Genomic DNA, 12,174 nt, shown 5'->3' on the forward strand with positions numbered 1-12,174 from the left:
CATCACAAGGAATGGATCACTGTTGGTACACTGGATAAGATTGAAGCAAGGAGGAACAAGAAGGCAGCAATCAATATCAGCCGAACAAGAGCGGAAAAAGCCAAGGCACAAGCCGAATACACAGAGGCAAACAAGCAAGTGAAGAGGAGCATCAGAACCGACAAACGTAAATATGTGGAAGATTTAGCAACGACAGCGGAAAAGGCTGCAAGAGAGGGAAACATGAGACAATTGTATGATACAACAAAGAAACTTGCTGGAAATTACCGTAAGCCAGAAAGACCAGTGAAAAGCAAGGAAGGCAAAGTAATCACTGACATTGAAGAACAACGAAACAGGTGGGTAGAACACTTCAAAGAACTCTTGAATCGACCAGCTCCACTGAACCCACCCAACATCGAAGCAGCACCCACAGACCTCCCAATCGATATTGGCCCACCAACAATTGAAGAGATCAGCATGGCCATTAGACAAATCAAGAGTGGCAAAGCAGCGGGACCAGACAACATCCCGGCAGAGGCACTGAAAGCAAATGTAGCAGCATCTGCCAAGATACTCCACATCCTCTTCAGTAAGATTTGGGACGAAGAACATGTACCAACAGACTGGAAAAAAGGACTTCTGATCAAGATACCAAAGAAAGGCGATCTGAGTAAGTGCGACAACTACAGGGGCATCACTCTTCTCTCAATACCAGGAAAAGTCTTCAACAGAGTATTGTTAAACAGGATGAAGGATTCCGTGGACGCCCAACTTCGAGATCAACAAGCTGGATTTCGTAAGGATAGATCGTGCACAGATCAAATCGCAACTCTACGTATCATTGTGGAACAATCAATCGAATGGAACTCATCACTCTACATCAACTTCATCGACTACGAGAAGGCATTTGATAGCGTGGACAGGACGACACTATGGAGGCTTCTTCGACATTACGGCGTGCCTGAGAAGATAGTCAATATCATACGGAACTCCTATGATGGACTAAACTGCCAAATCGTCCACGGAGGACAACTCACTGACTCGTTTGAAGTAAAGACCGGTGTTAGACAAGGTTTCTTACTCTCACCCTTTCTCTTTCTCCTGGTGATCGACTGGATTATGAAGACGTCAACATCTGGAGGAAATCACGGGATACAGTGGACAGGCAGGATGCAGCTTGACGATTTAGACTTCGCGGATGATCTGGCTCTTCTATCACAAACGCAACAACAAATGCAGTAGAAAACGACCAGTGTGGCAGCAGCCTCAGCAGCAGTAGGTCTCAATATAAACAAAGAGAAAAGCAAGACTCTCCGATACAATACAACATGCACCAATCAATTACACTTGACGGAGAAGCTTTGGAGGATGTGGAAACCTTTACATATCTGGGCAGCATCATTGATGAACACGGTGGATCAGATGCAGATGTGAGGGCGCGGATCGGCAAAGCAAGAGTAGCATACCTACAACTGAAAAACATCTGGAGCTCAAAACAATTGTCAACCAACACCAAGATCAGAATTTTCAATACAAATGTCAAGACAGCTCTACTGTATGGAGCGGAGACGTGGAGAACTACGAAAGCCATTATCCAGAAGATACAAGTGTTCATCAACAGCTGTCTACGCAAGATACTTCGGATCCGATGGCCAGACACTATCAGCAACAAGTTACTGTGGGAGACAACAAACCAGATGCCTGTGGAGGAAGAAATCAGGAAGAAGCGCTGGAAGTGGATTGAGCACACTTTGAGGAAGTCACCCAATTGTGTCACAAGACAAGCACTCACATGGAATCCTGAAGGTCAAAGGAGAAGAGGAAGACCAAAGAACACATTACGCCGAGAAATTGAGACAGACATGAGAAGAATGAACAAGAACTGGATAGAACTAGAAAAGGAAGCTCAGGGCAGAGCGGGTTGGAGAAAGCTGGTCGGCGGCCTATGCTCCATTGGGAGTAACAGGCGTAAGTAAGTAAGTAAGTAAGTCGACCAATAAAAAGCATGCGGATCTACCACAATGATGTTTTACTTGTATTATAAAATTTTTTAGTGATCATCTCACAGAGAGAACATGTGTTTTTTAGGGCTTCCAAGGTGATAGACACTGAACACAAAAAGCTGAGGTTTATGTTACTGTAACTAAAATCCTTTAGACCTTTGGATATAAACAATACTAAAAGATTTACTCAACGAAGAAAACTACCACTGCCCTTTTTCTTTCTGTACACAAAAAGTATAGATGATAAATTATATTAGAAACTAAAATACGATACTCGTGGTGATTAATTTAACTAAAATAAATTCAATTAAAGTGAGAACAGTAGTTTTATTACGTAATCAACGATCAATACTATAAAAATTAACTTACCGACGAAAAATACCATTATCCTTTAGAAAATCAATAAAATTCAGTTTATTTGTAGGTGGTGTTTATATTTCCCTATCATGGCTTTATTTCATTACTCAAATGTAATTATATAATAATATTAGGGCTATTGGTATAATTATTATCAGAAGGGGTTTGTTGTGGAGATTTTAGTAATTTTATAGAGTTGAGATCATGAGTCATTTGAAGCTAGACCATCAGGGAAAACCTGGAAGTACTGGACAATCGTTTCGTCCTATTGTGGGACTCCTCAACTATGAAAATACTAAAACTCCACAAAAACCCCTTCCGATAATAATAATAATCATATGCTCACTAGTGACTGACTTCGAGAGGTAAATCCAGGAGTTCCAGTGAGAAGCAGTGACCAGTGGAGTTCAAACCACGTCTGTTGTGAGATATCAACTCACTGAAGACAATCGGTGAACGGTTGGTCAACTTCGTGGATTGGTTGGAGTTAAACATAAACACCATCGGATACCGGCCGGTTCAGTGGTCTATTGATTAATTGCTCTTGCGCGAGACTGGTAGGTCCTGGGTTCGAATCTCGCGAGGCGAGGTCGTGGATGCGCACTGCTGAGGAGTCCCATAATAGGACGAAAGGGCCGTTTAGTGCTTCCAGGTTTTCCCTGGTAGTCTAGCTTTAATTGACTCACGCTTTCAACTATGAAAATACTATTGGTATAATGTTAATAATAATTAACATGTAAATGTAGATAGCATTGTAAATGTCTGTTCCAAAAAAGTAATAACAGGTCAATTAATTCCTAAATATCAAAACAGTAAGAAAACATGAAGTTTTATAACAAGTAATCAACATGTAATTATACTGTTTTGAAATCGGGAATCTCAGTCAAGGTTCATCTATTTGTCTGTTCAACAAATATGAGAACTGAACCATTAAAATTATGATTATCAGTCAATTTCTATCTAGTAGTATAATCATCACCTACTGTGGGAGAAAACAGATCAGATTTCAGCGGAGGAAGAAATCAGGAGGAAGCACTGGAAGTGTACAGGACACACATTAAGGAAAGCAGCCAATTGTGTCATAAGACAAGCCCTCACATGGAATCCTGGTGAAAGGGAAAGAACGAGACCAAAGAACACATTACGCCGAGAAATGGAAACAGACAAGAGGAGAATGAACAAGAATTGGATAGAAGTGAAAAGAAAAGGCCGAAGACAAGGTGTGTTGGAGAAAGCTAGTCGGCGGCCTATGCTCCATTGGGGGTAACAGGCGTAAGTAAGTAAGTAAGTAAGCAATTAAAGGTACTAGTTAATCGGAAATTCACAGTAACAAAACGAGTTGTTTATTTGAATCAATTGAAGTTTGTTTATGTAGATAATTCTGAATTTGTTAAGTGATAACATTGGTGAGTCATATGTAGAATACATGAGATATATAAATATTAAGTAGTATATATAGATAGATATGTCGCTGTATATTTTCTGATTAATGTTAGTTTGTATAAGTAGAAAATATTGGACTGTTTTAGTTATATTTAAGAGTAGACTTTGTGAATTACCATTTGACAATAGTTTTTTATCAAGTTATTAGCATTAACTGATTATCGATCAAATCTGTGATCTGATAATTGACAAAAAAGTGATTCGGATCACTTTTCTTAGAGGATAAATTATTGGAACTAATCGATGGGGAGACTTTGATTTATAAGATGTATATGGTGTATTAGGAGTTCAGAGTGTACTTATTTCCCCAGCCTAAGCAGCAGTAGGTCTCAATATAAACAAAGGGAAAAGCAAGACTCTCTGATACAATACAACATGCACCAATCAATTACACTTGACGGAGAAGCTTTGGAAGACATGGAAACCTTTACATATCTGAGCAGCATCATTCATGAACACGGTGGATCTGATGCGGATGTGAAGACGCGGATTGGCAAAGCAAGGGTGGAATATCTACAGCTGAAGAACATCTGGAACTCAAAACGACTGACTGTCAACCAACACCAAGATCAGAATTTTCAATACAAATGTCAAGACAGTTCTGCTGTATGGGGCGGAGACGTGTTTATTAACAGTTGTCTGTGCAAAATACTTCGGATTCGTTGGACAGACACTATCAGCAACAAGTTACAAGTTACAAACCAGATTCCATCCTGCGGTGGAAGAAATCAGGAAGCAGCACTGGAAGTGGATAGGACACACATTGAGGAAGTCACCCAACTGTGTCACAAGGCAAGCCCTCACATGGAATCCTCAAGACTAAAAGAGGAGAGAAAGACCAAAGAACACATTACACCGAGAAATGGAGACAGACATAAGAAGAATGAACAAAAACCGGGTAGAACAAGAAAGGAAGGCCGAGGTCAGAGTGTGTTGTAGAATGCTGGTCGGCAGCCTATGCTCCATTGGGAGTAACAGGAGTAAGTAAATACGTAAGTAAGCATGTCCCCTATGACAATTGAAATTGTGTCGCTTGACATTACTATAAAAAAAATCTCATCACTGGCTTACTACAAAACTAGGTTAATCATGGCAATTCGGTGAGGCACTATTTATCACAATTTCATAGACACGACGCACTCGTCGGTGCGAAATAACAAGAAAGTTAGATTTATGATTTTCTATTAGGGGCCTCCATCACATTCAATATAATCATGTTCTAATTTGTATTCATCGTTAAATATGAACTTCCTCTTACTCTAGGTCAACTGATTTTCAGTTAGAACTGTATAGTTGTTAAAATAATTTGTTTATTTTGGATTTGATGAATGATTTGGAAAAGAAAAAAGGATTTATTTCTTGAAATGTTTAATATTTTAACAGGATGTCAATTATGTTACTTCGAAAGTTACAGTTCGAGCCTTTTCCTCAATTCAAATATTTCTGATTGATTTTGTGTGAGGATGATCCACAGGTGAAGTCGAGGAAGCTCTAAGAAGCCCAGAAGGAGCCCGACATATTCCATCCAATCAGCTTTGGGAAGAATATTCTAGAATTGCTTCCCTATTGGACAATTCTGATAACTCCCTGTGTGCCGATTGGATAACTATAATGATGATTTTGTTTCTACTAAAAACTATAAATACCTGACAATTTTGTACCATGATCGATACTGTTTGGAATAACATTCCTTCTACTTGTCTTCTGATTTGTGGCTTGGGAGGGTTCTAGCGTTTGAGTGCTCAAGTATCGTGCGATAGACTAAGAAATCTAAGTGCGAGATACAACATTTTGTATGTTTATGAACTTCAGAAATTGATATAAAATATACAAATAATAATCGAAAAGTGCCCTGGTATGGCTGAGAATTGGGGAGAGTCATCTCTCTCTCGACAAATGCTCTGACATGTTCACAAGTATAAAACCACTTCCAAGGAAGTCCTACTCACTAACTTCTTGAGACGACGGTGTCGTTTACAAAATTTAAACAAAGAAAAGTGAATCTCTGGAGTTTTAACCGGGTTGGTGAACACGATGAGTCTACCTATGGGAGTTGGAAAACCACTGATTTCAAACCTATAGTGCACATAAGACTCCAGGATCCTGAAGGAACAAAGAACATATAAACTTATTATTGGTCACTGGCTACCATGGAACTGTATCTCCTTACGTCGCTCCACTGCCTTATGGATTAGACCTTTAGATTGAAGGCTCCAAGTCTGTCCCCGAAAGAAAACCATCTGTTTCAGTCTGGGCACCCGGGTAGTATCACAACCTACACACAAGCCAAGTGACTTCTGTGGTGTATATGTATCCGATGCTTCTTTGTTCAAACAAATATTCACTCTTATTACTCATATCTCCAATTAATTAATCCACATATATGTTTTTAATGACAATTTCCTAAATTTAAACTTAAATTTAGACAAAACTGTCGATTGTTCAACATTACCAACGAGAACAGAAATGGAACATTGAACATCGGTACACTACAGACATTATGACTCACTCATTAGCTCTATTTAACAAATGACTTATTTGATTCTCTATATGAAAACTGTAACCATCCTAAAAAAAAAGAGGGGGAAAAAACGATTAATCAGTATAGTATGTATAGTCTAGTTAAAAAAGGGAACAAACATTCATCAAAGGGAAACGAAAAAAAATTATTTTTTCTGTCATTTTACTCTTATTGTAATAGAGTAACTCGGTCTAGAAAATAATTTTTCTTTGTCTCATAGAATGAGGAAAAAAACCAAACAAACATACGGACAACTTTGTTTTTCTAAACGATTTTTTTTGTAGTAGGAAGGTTGTCTTTCTTTCTTCTCCTTTTGTTGTTGTTGGTGTCGTTGTTGTCATTGTTGTCATCGCACGCACTAAAACCTAATCACTAATCCCAATAAGATACTAAATAAGGAATCCTTTTTTTTAATATAAGAGACGATAAGGATAATGGTAAAATACTCATAGAGATCGTTATTTACTCTAGGCCAAATATTATTTATATCAATCTTAAGAGATAGTAATCAGTATGAGGTATAAACTGTTATTATAATATTTCAGCATTTAATAGTAGACATAAGGTGTAAGAGACTCAAGTGGGGAAGGGAAGCGGAAAAGAGGAAGGCCAAAGAACACATTACGCTGGGAAATAGAAGCAGATATCAAAAGGATGAATGTTAACTGGAAAGAACTAGAAAGGTTTGCCGAGGACAGGGTTGGATGGAGAATGCTGGTGGGTGACCTATGCTCCTCCACGAGGGCTAACAGGCGTAAGTAAGAAAGTACTATCATAGTATTATATTATATTGTTGTTCATAACAATTATTAGAAATCAGTAAATTAGTATGAATGTAAAAGGGTTAACTGAAAAGCACCTAATACTCGTTAAGTTGATTCATCGCGTTTTGATGAATTATAAGAAACTCTCAATAACCGCCGCACTATATCCTGAAAGTCTAACGGAATCTGTGCTCTCAACTGTACACATAAACAGAAGCGTAAATACACAAGTTTTCATTGGTTAAAAGCGTCTTCTAATCACTGAGCCTCAATTTTGTGGTCTAGCCAATTTCATTTTTTTATTTTCTTAAGATGAACGAAAAATATACTTTAAGATTACTACTGTACATTGAAAATAAGGTGCATAAGAAGTTGATGATACCGGACTACTTATTCATTCACTTTTTAACTTATTGGAACAAAGTGATGTTAGTTACGCGACGACACCTGATGTTTTTTTCAGTGGCCCTATATCTGACTCCAGTTAGATCAGATAAATGTTCATTATCAAATGATTTTTGTCGAAATATACAACCTGGCTATCCTCGTATATATTCATCGACTTAAATCACGTTAGTGAACAACGGGATTAAATAAGTCAAATACGCGAATGGATTTTGAATACGTACATCTTGTAAACTCATTGATCTGGATAGAAAATCAGAAGGACGAAGAGAAGAGAGAGGAGCAAAATGACGCGCGGTGAAGAAGGCATCTAAGCCAACTCGATTTAATCAAATGTTAATCGATATTTATAGTCTGACCAAAACTAAATTACAGATATGTGATGAGTAGGGTAAGCAATACACATACAATCATACAAAAACAGTCAGAATTAATAAGCGAATAATTGAAAAGGTCAAAATGTGACTCAAGTAGGATGAATAAATTGACTTGTCCGAAAGCTAGAATAAGCTATGTGGGCTTGACATAGCACCCAACACTACATCTTAAATTTATGCAACACAATTTATACTACTATTAAGTAGTGTGAACATGTATCACAAATTCCGAGTGGATCTAGAGGAACTCAGATACATTACTTTAATAAGACGTAGGATTCTTCAAACATTTTTCTCCTTAATAAACATGAACAGAAAAACAAACTTCCATTACTCTTGTATAAATTAAAATCTATCGATTAAGATAGGTATAAGAGGTTTTCTGTTCTTAAAAAAAGTTAATCAATAAACAAAGTTTATTCACTTAGTATTGCTTGTTTCAATCTTCCCATTGATGTTTAGGACTGCAACTGTTCAGTCTCTTATTGACATATGTGCATACTGTGCGTATTGCCTCGATAAACCCTTATTTCACCCTATTGCACAAGCAAGTGGCTATCAGAACTCAGTAGATGAGTGGATAATGCGATGGCGTTTGAAGCGAACGATACTGGGTTCGAGTCCCAGAGTGAACATCAACTCTGAGATGCAGGTACATCAAGCTGACGAGTCCCAAATAGGATGAAACGCGCGTCAAACTGGATTCCACTGCTATTCGCTATCCATCTTTGCTTATAAAGTTTATTATTTGAAAGTGAAATTACGATAACTAACTTCTGAATATAAGAAAAACGATGTAACCTAACTGAATGATGAATTATGTTTACTATAGTTTCCTCTAAAACTATAAATTTCCATTATGAAGATTAAAATAACATACATAAGCGAACAATATTCTTTTTATTTAAGTCTTCATTGTGTTTTGCTCTAATCTAAGGTAGCATTCATGTCCATACAGTAAAAAACATTATATCAATCAAGGTAGTTTATGAATCAGTGATAACAGAGAAGTAGATTGCATAACTATACATAATAAGTGAAAAGTACAGATTGATGGTGTGATGACAGGTATAATAATAATAATAATACTTACGTACATACGTACTTACGCCTGTTACTCTCAATGCAGAATAGGCCGCCGACAAGCATTCTACAACCCACTCTGTCCTCCGCCTTCCTTTCTAGTTCTATTCAATTTTTGTTCATTCTTCTCATGTCTGTCTCCATTTCTCGGCGTAATGTGTTCTTTGGTCTTCCTCTTCCATTGGCCTTCAAGATTCCATGTGAGGACTTGTCTTGTGACGCAGTTGTGTGCTTTCCTCAATGTGTGTCAATAATAATAATAATAATAATAATAATAAAGGTGTAAATCAACGTTTCCGAATAGAAAATGGACCAAGAAATAGACGTTAGAATAATCATCATTTAAAATGTTGAAATGACGTAATGAGAAACGTTCACATAATTAGATAGTGCAGAATATATACAAAAGAGGGTAAAGAAAAACAAATGAATGAAAAATCTGGTTAGCGTTGTTTAGCGAGTTGGTTTTCTACGGGATGGGGTCGCTAACCCCATGTCCAAACTTCTTCCATTTTCTGGGCTTGGGACCGGCAGTAACCCTTGGAGGAGCTACAGGCGGAGTTAATAAAAGATCTAGAAAATAGTAATCATAATTATTTGTAAAATCATATTTAACTACTGCAAAATTACTCACAGATATATGATTGAAGAATATATATATATATATTCTTCCTTGGTATGCTAGTTTGTTGCCAGATGATAAGAATTTGTGTTCATTGTTGAAGACTCTGAAGCTGAAAGTAATTCAATGTATTATCAAAAGGTATTAATTTTGAAGTTCATATTTCCGATTGCCTTTGATATATATACTTTAAACCCGATATACAATTAAACACATTTATTTATTTATTTAAACGCACAAATATTAGTGCAAGGAAGCACCAGATAAATATGTGCCACACAAATTTCATTCGATTTGTGTGAGGGCTGTTATACTTCCCAAGTGCCCAAACTGAAACAGGTGGTTTTCTTAGGGGACTACACCCGGTGCCTTTGACCTAACGGTTTGATCCACAAAGCAGTGGAGCATCGTGAGGAGATTCAGTCCCATGATAGCCGGTGACCAACGATTGGTTCATACGCCATTTGTTCCCTCAGGATTCTGGATCCCATGTGCACCATTGGTTTGGAATCAGGGTTTCCTAACTCTCTGGGAGAACTTTCCGTGTCCACCAACCCGGTTAAAGCACCGGACATTCGCTTTTCGTCCTCTCAATTTCGTAAACAACAGTAGTGCCACGAGAAGGCAATGAGTGTTGTTAGTAGTGTGTTAATTTTATTTTTCTTCGAAACACTACATATTGTGCTTGTAGTTTGGTATTTGAACTTAGAATTGTGGATTTTGCTCTCTTCCTTTTGCATGTGATTTATATAACGTATGATAAAATTTCTAATATTATTTTATATTGTATATGACTTTGTTCAATGGTAATCAACTTGACAACTTTTTTTATTGGCTTTGGTGGTCAATCTATCTTATCTGATAAAACTAAAGAAGATTTAGATTTGATTGTATCATCGAAGCATTTCATAGTTGACTGTTTAAAATCACGTTCAATGGGTATTGGGTGAAAGTTTTTTGATTTCACATGTCTTGTGAACGTTTAAAATTTCCTCCTTAAAGTTGTGATATTCTGATAACTGTAACATAAGACTGGATCGAAATTAAAAAAGGAATGATATCCGTACATTTCAGAAAGTGACGCCTAGAAATATGAACATTTCTGTCAATCCTATGACTGCACCAACACTTCTTGTGCTTTTTCTTTCTCTTAGAAACATTATTATGGGAGGTTTCAGGAGAGCAATCGCCTGTTCTTTATTATTTGTGACTCAGATATTTAAATGTGTAGCTTCTATGTTCCTTCGGGTGATGACAATGCTTTTAGTGTTTTTCTAAATATTCATCTTGAGATTGATAACTTTCATCATAAGTATTACAACTATATTCATACTAGAGCGCACTTAAACGATCGTTACACAAATCATAGTCAAGAGAATAGGGACCCTAGAACTTTACAGCAGAAATATAACATGCTTGTTTCTTAACTAGTGACTTCATTATCCGTGAATCATTCAAATACTTAACTAAATCTCTATTCATTTGATTCTTATTCTATAACTTCCTATGATAAATTCTGAACAAACAAGATTTGTTGAATTCTTCTAAGAAGAAATAAGTCAGTGAAGTGCTAATCGAACTCTCCCTCATTATATTCTACCGAAAATTATAACATTATGCTTCGAAAACTTATCAGTAACTTGAACTCATCAGTGACAATCTCACTGACAAGTGCTTTTATATAATTATAATCATTTTTTCATAGTTGAAATCGTGAGTCAACCGATAGACTATCGGTTAAGTGCCAACCCTTGCCTCTACGTCTGCATCAGATCCTCCTTGTTTATCGATGATGCTGCTCAGGTACGCGAAAAACTTCACATCCTTCAGAGCTTCTCTATCAAGTGTGATTGGATTGGTGCTTTCTATGTTATTTCAGGATATTGACTTAATCAATAGTCTATCGGTTAAGTGCTCTGGTGCGAGACTGGTAGGTTCTGGGATGGAATGTCGCGAGTGCGGGATCGTGGATGCGCACTGCTGAGGAGTCCCATAATAGGACGAAATGGTCGTCCAGTGCTTCCGGGTTTTCGATGGTGATCTAGCTTCAAATGACTCATGATTTCAACTATTACATTACAATAATATCCACATAAAAACCCCTTTCGTAGTTAATGATTAAATCATACAGAGATGATTAAAAGATGAGTACAAAATTTATACAGTTTGTTGGGGATGTCAGATCCCTAGAAATCACTTGGTAAATGAATTATTTTTTGTAATTTTATTCCGAAATTTTGAATTTCGCTGTTTTCGTGCCAAAAGCGCTCTTCACACCTTCACGTCATATTTCCCACTTGGGAAAATCTTACACGTTATTGGTCCGTTGTATCTTTTAGTATACTATTCTGTAACGTTTCCCATGGACAGTTTTATGTTGTATATATACGTTTGATTTCTTCCTGTTGTGATTGCTTGTGGTTCTGGCTGCTTACGGAATATATTTCCCCTCACTTCCGTCTTGGACTTCTCACTACAGTTAGCGGACCCTAGGACAACAGATTAGAATAGCCGATCGTGTCACTATGTCATTGACCTTCATTCCGTTTACCAAGTAAGAAGAAATCGTAATTAATATTCAAGCATATCACAACTCAACCTTTATAACATATAACGA

Source organism: Schistosoma mansoni, chromosome 4 (genome assembly GCF_000237925.1).
Source record: "Schistosoma mansoni strain Puerto Rico chromosome 4, complete genome".
Taxonomy (NCBI): domain Eukaryota; kingdom Metazoa; phylum Platyhelminthes; class Trematoda; order Strigeidida; family Schistosomatidae; genus Schistosoma; species Schistosoma mansoni.